General features: G+C 44.4%; 5 non-coding genes across 5 annotated transcripts; all 5 read left to right on the plus strand.

Moving 5' to 3' along the window:
* Positions 1–2,020: 2,020 nt before the first annotated feature.
* Positions 2,021–2,092, plus strand: TRNAP-UGG (transfer RNA proline (anticodon UGG)). The gene has a single exon. It is a non-coding gene; the product is annotated as a tRNA-Pro (tRNA).
* A 288-nt stretch (positions 2,093–2,380) lies between these two features.
* Positions 2,381–2,453, plus strand: TRNAV-CAC (transfer RNA valine (anticodon CAC)). Its single transcript has one exon. It is a non-coding gene; the product is annotated as a tRNA-Val (tRNA).
* A 6,569-nt stretch (positions 2,454–9,022) lies between these two features.
* Positions 9,023–9,094, plus strand: TRNAS-AGA (transfer RNA serine (anticodon AGA)). Its single transcript has one exon. It is a non-coding gene; the product is annotated as a tRNA-Ser (tRNA).
* A 288-nt stretch (positions 9,095–9,382) lies between these two features.
* TRNAV-CAC (transfer RNA valine (anticodon CAC)) lies at positions 9,383–9,455 on the plus strand. Its single transcript has one exon. It is a non-coding gene; the product is annotated as a tRNA-Val (tRNA).
* Positions 9,456–11,931: 2,476 nt separating this feature from the next.
* On the plus strand, positions 11,932–12,003 carry TRNAA-AGC (transfer RNA alanine (anticodon AGC)). The gene has a single exon. It is a non-coding gene; the product is annotated as a tRNA-Ala (tRNA).
* The last annotated feature ends 279 nt before the right edge of the window (positions 12,004–12,282 follow it).

A 12,282-nucleotide genomic window follows, 5' to 3' on the forward strand; every position in this document is an offset into this window, starting at 1 on the left:
GGATTTTTTCTAGCCTTGCATGAATAAAAGCATATCACTCCTCTTTATGTATTTTTCTAATACATTTATATTTGCATCTTCTCTCCTAGCATGCATTTTTGACTATCTTACAGGCTGTATATAATAAGTATCAATTCAGGGGCGCTTCTACTACTCAAATCACAACTGTTCTATCATGACATTGATAAGTAATCTGCATCTGCTTCTGTTGTGTATTGGTTATCATATTTACCTGACGTGTGAAAGTCCCATGTTGGACAGTTCACGTTAACAAAGAAACCAATGATTTTTATTAAAAGTTGTCTTGTGTTTTGGTTACCTTGCATCAGCCAAACCGTGCCAGAGATTACTTCATTTGCAGTCACTTGAAAAGTAGGGATTCTCAAATAAATGGCAAGAGGTTGAAACAAATCCAAAGAAATGCATGGCATATCTATGTGTAGGTGTATGCATGTATCCATATATAAAGATAGATAGATAGATAGATAGATAGATAGATAGATAGAAAGATAGATAGATAGATAGATAGATAGATAGATAGATAGATAGATAGATAGATAGATAGATAGATAGATAGATAGATAGATAGATAGATAGATAGATAGATAGATAGATAGATAGATAGATAGATAGATAGATAGATAGATAGATAGATAGATAAATAGATGGATGGATGGATGGATGGATGGATGGATGGATGGATGGATGGATGGATGGATGGATGGATGAATGGATAGACGGACAGACAGACAGACAGATAGACAGACAGACAGATAGATAGATAGATAGATAGATAGATAGATAGATAGATAGATAGATAGATAGATAGATAGATAGATAGATAGATAGATAGATAGATAGATAGATAGATAGATAGATAGATAGATAGATAGATATAGGGAGAGAGAGAGCGTTAATATAAACAGAGACTTTATTTTCAATCAAGCGGTCTTTTCTTTCCTTTAGGAGCAGAATGTTCTGATCATCAGCGCACCAGAATGTAGTGCTTGGTTGGCAAGCATCACATATTGTGATGTGTTAGCTAAGAGTTCCATGTCCTTCAGACTCATATATTCCTCTGTAGTTGTACCTTGGTGATTCAACAAAACATGGCATCATAATCAGCATTCTACTGCCACAGAGTGGACAGAGAAACCATTTAGAATTTCCCTGAAAAAGAAAAAAAGCATACTTAGGCAGAGCTTTGTGGACAGGAAGGACATTAGAGCAAGTGAGGAATAAGCACTGCTTTTGTTAATTTACATAGGCAGAACAGAGACTGCTGGGAAAAACCTGAAATTACAGGCACAGAAAATGCCTGCTTCTGGAGAGAACACTAAGAAGCATTGAAAGTTTTTCCTCTGACCCTGGCCACTCTTAAGAGGAATCCTATGATAGTCAGCAGGACCCACCCTAAAAAGGAAGGGACAGACATTTGGACCCTTTCCACCTTTTCTATATCTCGCCTGATCGAGCCTGATTGAGCGCTGAATGAGTGGATAAGCACATAAGCACATGTACTTCTCATTTTGTGAAGGTATTGCTTAGCTTGTTACCAGCAGCTCAGTTATGTTATGATGTTAGAGGCTATGCAAGGAATGCTTTAGTCCTGCATTAGGCAGTTTTTATTGCTTCTTGCATTCAAGAGATAGATAATTAGCCAGAATCTGTGGCCCAGCTATTCACCTTGGCATTCCGATTTGCACAAAGGGAATAAGTATTTGAGAGAAAAGGCAAAATGTGTTTCTTATGTTGTTATGAACAGCTTTTTATTCTTTCTCTTTAGGCTCTAGCCAATGCAGAAATATATAAATAACTGCTGACTTCCTGTAAGACTTGTCCAATGCTGAGAAAAAATAAAAGGGGACACTTACAAATGATAGTGCTATCGTTTGAGAAAGTGTAAGTTGACACTGAATTTCCTGTGAATTCACAGACCAAGCATGAAAAAGACCCCAGCATGATCTTCATTGCGGGCTTAGAGCTGGTATTACCTTTTCAGAGGTGAGGGTCTTTCAACGGCTCGTTGGTCTAGGGGTATGATTCTCGCTTTGGGTGCGAGAGGTCCCGGGTTCAAATCCCGGACGAGCCCTTTCATTGGTGCTCTTTTGAAGTATGCATTTCAAAGCCAATATCAATTTTCTCTTTGCAGTAGTGGATGATTATTTGCTAGAGTCTCATGCTTTTAACCTTGCCCTGCCTGAGCAAATAGGAAACATTTCTCTTTAAGCATTTTGCAAAAATGCTGAACTTGCAAGGCATATACAAGCGTTCAGATAGGGCTGTCGGGCAGGTTGCATGAAAGAAATCTAAAACCAGATGCCCTTGGAATAGTCTGTTTTGAGCAGTTTCATCACAGAAGAATCACCTGTAGGTATCTGTTTCTGTAGTGTAGTGGTTATCACGTTTGCCTCACACGCGAAAGGTCCCCGGTTCGAAACCGGGCAGAAACACTAGGTATATTGTCTTGGCTGCAATGTTGAGAGTTGCCGTTTTGCATGAAATTGTCCAGGCCCTGAAGATGGGTTCATGCAGTCTCGTTCCAAGAAAGTGAATTCTCTTAAAAACAATAACATAATTGGCATGTGGATGTATCTGTTGATTCACAGACCTCACTTTCAAAAGATCCCTGCATTCGGTTCAATGCTCAACCAGAACAAGCATTAACTTTGAGAATTGTTGGCACCAACAGGCCTCCTATTTTAGTGGAGTGTTTCTGGTTTTAAGTGCTGAGGCTTGGGCTCAATTCCTAGATGATCCTTCTCAAGGTGATGATACAAATGCATCGGCACCTTTTCGTTTAATGTCAGAATTGTTTATTTCCATTTGGTGGTGTATGAATGCTTTCGACAGTATGGGGATTTTTTCTAGCCTTGCATGAATAAAAGCATATCACTCCTCTTTATGTATTTTTCTAATACATTTATATTTGCATCTCCTCTCCTAGCATGCATTTTTGACTATCTTACAGGCTGTATATAATAAGTATCAATTCAGGGGCGCTTCTACTACTCAAATCACAACTGTTCTATCACGACATTGATAAGCAATCTGCATCTGCTTCTGTTGTGTATAGGTTATCATATTTACCTGACGTGTGAAAGTCCCATGTTTGACAGTGCACGTTAACAAAGAAACCAATGATTTTTATTAAAAGTTGTCTTGTGTTTTGGTTACCTTGCATCAGCCAAAACGTGCCAGAGATGACTTCATTTGCAGTCACTTGAAAAGTAGGGATTCTCAAATAAATGGCAAGAGGTTGAAACAAATCCAAAGAAATGCATGGCATATCTATGAGTAGGTGTATGCATGTATCCATATATAAAGATAGATAGATAGATAGATAGATAGATAGATAGATAGAGATATAGATAGATAGATAGATAGATAGATAGATAGATAGATAGATAGATAGATAGATAGATAGATAGATAGATAGATAGATAGATAGATAGATAGATAGATAGATAGATAGATAGATAGATAGATAGATAGATAGATAGATAGATAGATATAGGGAGAGAGAGAGCGTTAATATAAACAGAGACTTTATTTTCAATCAAGCGGTATTTTCTTTCCTTTAGGAGCAGAATGTTCTGATCATCAGCGCACCAGAATGTAGTGCTTGGTTGGCAAGCATCACATATTGTGATGTGTTAGCTAAGAGTTCCATGTCCTTCAGACTCATATATTCCTCTGTAGGCGGAAGGGAGGGACGGTGGCAGAGTCTCCCCGACCCGCTTGTACTATCAGCTGTGACTGTGACAGCGCTCTGCGCTCCCCACTAGCCGGTACCTGTTTGTTGTGCTCCTGCTTTGAGCTATATTTTAAACTTGTGATTTTAAATTGTGATTGATACTTTTTAAAAAACGATTGCACACTCACCGCCAACACTGCGCTGACTTCCTGGGCCTGTGCTCGATTCTTCCCCTGCCCCGCCCCGTTCCGACACGGCAACCAGTGCCGCTTGAGCGGAGGGCGGGACAGGAAGAGCCAGTGACCCCACCCACACTCTCGCGCTGTTAGCGCTCTAGCAGATCTCTTCAGGCAGGGCATTTAAGGCGGCGAGGAGCTGCGGCAGCTTGCGGAAGGGAGGGACGGTGGCAGAGTCTCCCCGACCCGCTTGTACTATCAGCTGTGACTGTGACAGCGCTCTGCGCTCCCCACTAGCTGGTACCTGTTTGTTGTGCTCCTGCTTTGAGCTATATTTTAAACTTGTGATTTTAAATTGTGATTGATACTTTTTAAAAAACGATTGCACACTCACCGCCAACACTGCGCTGACTTCCTGGGCCTGTGCTCGATTCTTCCCCTGCCCCGCCCCGTTCCGACACGGCAACCAGTGCCGCTTGAGCGGAGGGCGGGACAGGAAGAGCCAGTGACCCCACCCACACTCTCGCGCTGTTAGCGCTCTAGCAGATCTCTTCAGGCAGGGCATTTAAGGCGGCGAGGAGCTGCGGCAGCTTGCGGAAGGGAGGGACGGTGGCAGAGTCTCCCCGACCCGCTTGTACTATCAGCTGTGACTGTGACAGCGCTCTGCGCTCCCCACTAGCCGGTACCTGTTTGTTGTGCTCCTGCTTTGAGCTATATTTTAAACTTGTGATTTTAAATTGTGATTGATACTTTTTAAAAAACGATTGCACACTCACCGCCAACACTGCGCTGACTTCCTGGGCCTGTGCTCGATTCTTCCCCTGCCCCGCCCCGTTCCGACACGGCAACCAGTGCCGCTTGAGCGGAGGGCGGGACAGGAAGAGCCAGTGACCCCACCCACACTCTCGCACTGTTAGCGCTCTAGCAGATCTCTTCAGGCAGGGCATTTAAGCCCTCTCGTCGCTCAAGCGCGCAGCGGTTGCGCGCAGACGTGCGCCTTAGACGCGCCTGAGACGAGCCAGAGAGGAGCCCGTCTGTGCCCGTCCGTGACCGAACGGGACCAGGGGCCATGACCCCTACCTCTGCCGCCCCTAACTCCAGAGTTGTGGATAGATTAAGGTATTCTTCCAGTGACCTACGCAACCTGTGGCACCCTCCCCTTAAAGGCTGTGGTCAGGATGACGGCCCATGTCCCGGGGGCCCGTTCTCCTGCAAACAATGTCATTTTCAGTCACTCTCTGGTCCCCCCCTCTCAGACATTCCTACCCCTGTGGACCCCAACCCCTCGTCCCCCAGGGGTAATAGCATACTATGTAATGTCAGATCTCTCCCGAAGCACCATTCGGAGGTTTGGGACCTAATACACTCAACCCGCCCCGACTACTGCTTCTGTACTGAGACCTGGCTTAAACCTCACCTGGTCCCTGCTATCACCCTGGCGGTTCCCTCGGGGTATAAGATTCTTAGGCTTGACCGCCCTGTCAAAACCGGCGGTGGGGTCGCAGTAATCTATAAAGATACTCTCACTGTCACTCTTCTCGACCAATGTTGTACTGATGACATTGAGATACTGGTTTTTAAATTCGGCTCCTCGCCCCCATTTTACTGGAAGGGAGCATTGGTGTACCGCCCTCCGGGCCCCTACACTGAGGCCTCGACCACCCTCCTGGAGACACTAGCCCCCCATATTAGATCAGGGACTAATTTTGTACTCCTAGGGGACTTCAATGTCCACAGCGAACTATCCGACAACGCTGAAACCGGCAAACTGTTGACCGACCTATCTGCCCTAGGCTTCAAACAGTGCAACCAGGGTCCGACTCACCAAGCCGGCCACACTCTCGATTTAATTTTATCGAACTCTCATTCCCTGATTTGTCACCCCCCATCGCAGGTGGATTGGACCAACCACTTTATAATTAACTTCTCCCTCCCTACTCTCTTGGAGGAACGCCCCAAACCTGTCCCCCTGCCGTTATGGCGCAGGCAGTGGCATAAGGTATCCGCCAACTCCTTCGGTGCTGCCTTCATTCCTCCTGATTTTCTCCCATCAGACTCCCCCAATTTGGCCTTGTCCAAATTTAATAATGCCTTGAGTACGGCGGTCAACTTGATCGCCCCCCTAAGACGCTGCAATCAGCGGTCGGACCGAAAACAAGAACTATGGTACTCAGACGCACTGCGCACGGAGAAAAGAGCCTGCAGAAAGTTGGAGAAATCTTGGAGACTTTCGCGCAGCACCATTGATAGAGACAGGTATAGCTCAGCAATGAGACTCTATCATAAAAACATCAGAGCTGCCCGCAAGTCCCACATTATCTCCCAACTCTCTGGGGCTAGCAACGACCCCAAAATGCTGTACCAGGTGCTTTGCACATTCACCAAACCTGTCGCTTGCGACAGTGCAGAGGTGCTAACCCAAAAACTGTGCGATGAAACAGCCGGTTTTTTCTCGGATAAAATTGATGCCATTTACCAAAATATCTCCCAATCAAGCACATCCGCGGATGAAAATGTCCCCTCTTCCAGTCTCCAGTCTGGAACAGCCTGCGCTGTCCCAGCCTCATTATCTCTCATCCCTGAGATCACCTTAGACCAGGTCAACTCCCTGATTGGGACCATTAAGTCAGGCAGCCCAGTTGACCCCGTACCTGCCCGTGTCATGCACCTTATTGGGAGTGTTATTAGCCCCTGCATTCAAACGGTGATCAATTGCTCCCTGTCTGAGGGACTGGTCCCCCAGGTGTGGAAGGAGGCCACGGTCAAGCCTATCAGGAAGAACTCCGCCATCCCCTGGTCGGACATGACCAATCTGCGGCCAATTTCCTTGCTGCCATTCATCGGCAAACTGACGGAGAAGCACGTCAATCACCATCTCTCCGCCTTCATTGAGCAGACTGGCAGCCTAGACCATTCTCAGTCCGGGTTCAGGCCTAGGCATAGTACCGAGACCGCCCTCCTCTCCGTTACGGATGCCATACGCCTGTCCTTGGACAGAGGTTTGTCTGTGGTGTTGGTGCTGTTGGACTTGTCCGCAGCATTCGACACCATATCCCACGCCATTCTCCTTACCAGATTAAAGGAGATAGGCATTGATAGATCTGCCCTGGCGTGGTTCACCAGCTTTCTCTCAGAGCGTACCCAGAAGGTGAACATGGGCTCCTTTTCTTCCACCTCGGCCAACATCATCAGAGGAGTCCCGCAGGGCTCCTGTCTTAGCCCTACGTTGTTTAACGTATATGTCTCCTCTCTGGCCAACATGACTAGGTCCTTTGGGTTTATGCCAATCTCCTACGCTGACGACACGCAGCTGCTGTTCACTTTTAAAACCTATACCCCGGAGATAAGACAAGCTTTCTCCAACGGCATGACTGCAATTGCCAGCTGGATGGCCAAGAATTTTCTACAGTGCAACGTGGGAAAGTCTGAGGTCATGTTATTCGGGGAGGCGAAAATCCTTTGGACCCCAGACTGGTGGCCTTCAAGCCTGGGACATGCCCCGCTCCCTAAACAGGTGGTAAAAAACCTGGGGGTTCGTCTAGACCAGGACCTCAACCTTTCTTACCATGCCGGCACCACTGCGGGGTCCTGCTTCCACGTTATTGGCCTCCTTCGGAAGGTGTTCCCCCTTCTACCCGATGATACCCGGAAGACCCTGGTCCAGGCCCTCGTTTTGAGCCGCCTGGACTACTGTAATGGCCTACTCTTAGCGGCCAGCGAGGGAGTGCTCAATAAACTACAGGTGGTGCAGAACACCGCAGCACGGCTGGTGACCAACTCCCCCCCCAGAACTCCATCCCTCCCCCTCCTCAAAGCCCTTCACTGGCTTCCTATCCGGAAACGGGTAGAATTTAAGATCTGCTGTGTGATACACAAGAGTCTACACAATCTGGGACCCCATTACCTGGCGGACAAATTTGTTTATCACCGTCCATCCCGCATCCTCAGGTCCACCAACCAACAGTTGCTTCAGGTTCCCAGGCATCATAAGACCAGACAGGGAGGCCGCGCCCTTTCCATCATGGGTCCGCGTCTATGGAACAGCCTCCCCCTCTCCCTTAGAGAGTGCCCCAGTCACCCAGCTTTCAGGAAGCGCTTAAAAACTGTACTATTCTAGGAGGAGTCTCTTAAATCAGTCCACTTCACAGCACCGCGCGGAGATACACCTTCGGGTGTGATGCCGGCGCGTAATAAGCCTATAAATAAATAAAATAAATAAATAGTTGTACCTTGGTGATTCCACAAAACATGGCATCATAATCAGCATTCTACTGCCACAGAGTGGACAGAGAAACCATTTAGAATTTCCCTGAAAAAGAAAAAAAGCATACTTAGGCAGAGCTTTGTGGACAGGAAGGACATTAGAGCAAGTGAGGAATAAGCACTGCTTTTGTTAATTTACATAGGCAGAACAGAGACTGCTGGGAAAAGCCTGAAATTAAAGGCACAGAAAATGCCTGCTTCTGGAGAGAACACTAAGAAGCATTGAAAGTTTTTCCTCTGACCCTGGCCACTCTTAAGAGGAATCCTATGATAGTCAGCAGGACCCACCCTAAAAAGGAAGGGACAGCCATTTGGACCCTTTCCACCTTTCCTATATCTCGCCTGATTGAGCGCTGATTGAGCGGATAAGCACATAAGCACATGTACTTCTCATTTTGGGAATGCATTGCTTAGCTTGTTACCAGCAGCGCAGTTATGTTATGATGTTAGAGGCTATGCAAGGAATGCTTTAGTCCTGCATTAGGCAGTTTTTATTGCTTCTTGCATTCAAGAGATAGATAACTAGCCAGAATCTGTGGCCCAGCTATTCACCTTGGCATTCCGATTTGCACAAAGGGAATCAGTATTGGAGAGAAAAGGCAAAATGTGTTTCTTATGTTGTTATGAACAGCTTTTTATTCTTTCTCTTTAGGCTCTAGCCAATGCAGAAATATATAAATAACTGCTGACTTCCTGTAAGACGTGTCCAATGCTAAGACAAAATAAAAGAGGACACTTACAAATGATAGTGCTATCGTTTGAGAAAGGGTAAGTTGACACTGAATTTCCTGTGAATTCACAGACCAAGCATGAAAAAGACCCCAGCATGATCTTCATTGCGGGCTTAGAGCTGGTATTACCTTTTCAGAGGTGAGGGTCTTTCAACGGCTCGTTGGTCTAGGGGTATGATTCTCGCTTAGAGTGCGAGAGGTCCCGGGTTCAAATCCCGGACGAGCCCTTTCATTGGTGCTCTTTTGAAGTATGCATTTCAAAGCCAATATTAATTTTCTCTTTGCAGTAGTGGATGCATATTTGCTAGAGTCTCATGCTTTTAACCTTGCCCTGCCTGAGCAAATAGGAAACATTTCTCTTTAAGCATTTTGCAAAAATGCTGAACTTGCAAGGCATATACAAGCGTTCAGATAGGGCTGTCGGGCAGGTTGCATGAAAGAAATCTAAAACCAGATGCCCTTGGAATAGCCTGTTTTGAGCAGTTTCATCACAGAAGAATCACCTGTAGGTATCTGTTTCTGTAGTGTAGTGGTTATCACGTTCGCCTCACACGCGAAAGGTCCCCGGTTCGAAACCGGGCAGAAACACTAGTTATATTGTCTTGGCTGCAATGTTGAGAGTTGCCGTTTTGCATGAAATTGTCCAGGCCCTGAAGATGGGTTCATGCAGTCTCGTTCCAAGAAAGTGAATTCTCTTAAAAACAATAACATAATTGGCATGTGGATGTATCTGTTGATTCACAGACCTCACTTTCAAAAGAGCCCTGCATTCGGTTCAATGCTCAACCAGAACAAGCATTAAGTTTGAGAATTGTTGGCACCAACAGGCCTCTTATTTTAGTGGAGTGTTTCTGGTTTTTAAGTGCTGAGGCTTGGGCTCAATTCCTAGATGATCCTTCTCAAGGTGATGATACAAATGCATCGTCACCTTTTCGTTTAATGTCAGAATTGTTTATTTCCATTTGGTGGTGTATGAATGCTTTCGACAGTATGGGGATTTTTTCTAGCCTTGCATGAATAAAAGCATATCACTCCTCTTTATGTATTTTTCTAATACATTTATATTTGCATCTCCTCTCCTAGCATGCATTTTTGACTATCTTACAGGCTGTATATAATAAGTATCAATTCAGGGGCGCTTCTTCTACTCAAATCACAACTGTTCTATCACGACATTGATAAGCAATCTGCATCTGCTTCTGTTGTGTATTGGTTATCATATTTACCTGACGTGTGAAAGTCCCATGTTGGACAGTGCACGTTAACAAAGAAACCAATGATTTTTATTAAAAGTTGTCTTGTGTTTTGGTTACCTTGCATCAGCCAAACCGTGCCAGAGATTACTTCATTTGCAGTCACTTGAAAAGTAGGGATTCTCAAATAAATGGCAAGAGGTTGAAACAAATCCAAAGAAATGCATGGCATATCTATGTGTAGGTGTATGCATGTATCCATATATAAAGATAGATAGATAGATAGATAGATAGATAGATAGATAGATAGATAGATAGATAGATAGATAGATAGATAGATAGATAGATAGATAGATAGATAGATAGATAGATAGATAGATAGATAGATAGATAGATAGATAGATAGATAGATAGATAGATAGATAGATGGATGGATGGATGGATGGATGGATGGATGGATGGATGGATGGATGGATGGATGGATGGATGGATGGATGGATGGATGGATGAATGGATAGACGGACAGACAGACAGACAGACAGACAGACAGACAGACAGACAGACAGACAGACAGACAGATAGATAGATAGATAGATAGATAGATAGATAGATAGATAGATAGATAGATAGATAGATAGATAGATAGATAGATAGATAGATAGATAGATAGATAGATAGATAGATAGATAGATAGATAGATAGATAGATAGATAGATAGATAGATAGATAGATAGATAGATAGATAGATAGATAGATATAGGGAGAGAGAGAGCGTTAATATAAACAGAGACTTTATTTTCAATCAAGCGGTCTTTTCTTTCCTTTAGGAGCAGAATGTTCTGATCATCAGCGCACCAGAATGTAGTGCTTGGTTGGCAAGCATCACATATTGTGATGTGTTAGCTAAGAGTTCCATGTCCTTCAGACTCATATATTCCTCTGTAGTTGTACCTTGGTGATTCAACAAAACATGGCATCATAATCAGCATTCTACTGCCACAGAGTGGACAGAGAAACCATTTAGAATTTCCCTGAAAAAGAAAAAAAGCATACTTAGGCAGAGCTTTGTGGACAGGAAGGACATTAGAGCAAGTGAGGAATAAGCACTGCTTTTGTTAATTTACATAGGCAGAACAGAGACTGCTGGGAAAAACCTGAAATTACAGGCACAGAAAATGCCTGCTAATGGAGAGAACACTAAGAAGCATTGAAAGTTTTTCCTCTGACCCTGGCCACTCTTAAGAGGAATCCTATGATAGTCAGCAGGACCCACCCTAAAAAGGAAGGGACAGCCATTTGGACCCTTTCCACCTTTCCTATATCTCGCCTGATCGAGCGCTGATTGAGCGGATAAGCACATAAGCACATGTACTTCTCATTTTGGGAATGCATTGCTTAGCTTGTTACCAGCAGCTCAGTTATGTTATGATGTTAGAGGCTATGCAAGGAATGCTTTAGTCCTGCATTAGGCAGTTTTTATTGCTTCTTGCATTCAAGAGATAGATAACTAGCCAGAATCTGTGGCCCAGCTATTCACCTTGGCATTCCGATTTGCACAAAGGGAATCAGTATTGGAGAGAAAAGGCAAAATGTGTTTCTTATGTTGTTATGAACAGCTTTTTATTCTTTCTCTTTAGGCTCTAGCCAATGCAGAAATATATAAATAACTGCTGACTTCCTGTAAGACGTGTCCAATGCTAAGACAAAATAAAAGGGGACACTTACAAATGATAGTGCTATCATTTGAGAAAGGGTAAGTTGACACTGAATTTCCTGTGAATTCACAGACCAAGCATGAAAAAGACCCCAGCATGATCTTCATTGCGGGCTTAGAGCTGGTATTACCTTTTCAGAGGTGAGGGTCTTTCAACGGCTCGTTGGTCTAGGGGTATGATTCTCGCTTAGCGTGCGAGAGGTCCCGGGTTCAAATCCCAGACGAGCCCTTTCATTGGTGCTCTTTTGAAGTATGCATTTCAAAGCCAATATTAATTTTCTCTTTGCAGTAGTGGATGCATATTTGCTAGAGTCTCATGCTTTTAACCTTGCCCTGCCTGAGCAAATAGGAAACATTTCTCTTTAAGCATTTTGCAAAAATGCTGAACTTGCAAGGCATATACAAGCGTTCAGATAGGGCTGTCGGGCAGGTTGCATGAAAGAAATCTAAAACCAGATGCCCTTGGAATAGCCTGTTTTGAGCAGTTTCATCACAGAAGAATCACCTG

The sequence above is a fragment of the Lissotriton helveticus genome, chromosome 8, assembly GCF_964261635.1.
Source record: "Lissotriton helveticus chromosome 8, aLisHel1.1, whole genome shotgun sequence".
Classification (NCBI taxonomy): domain Eukaryota; kingdom Metazoa; phylum Chordata; class Amphibia; order Caudata; family Salamandridae; genus Lissotriton; species Lissotriton helveticus.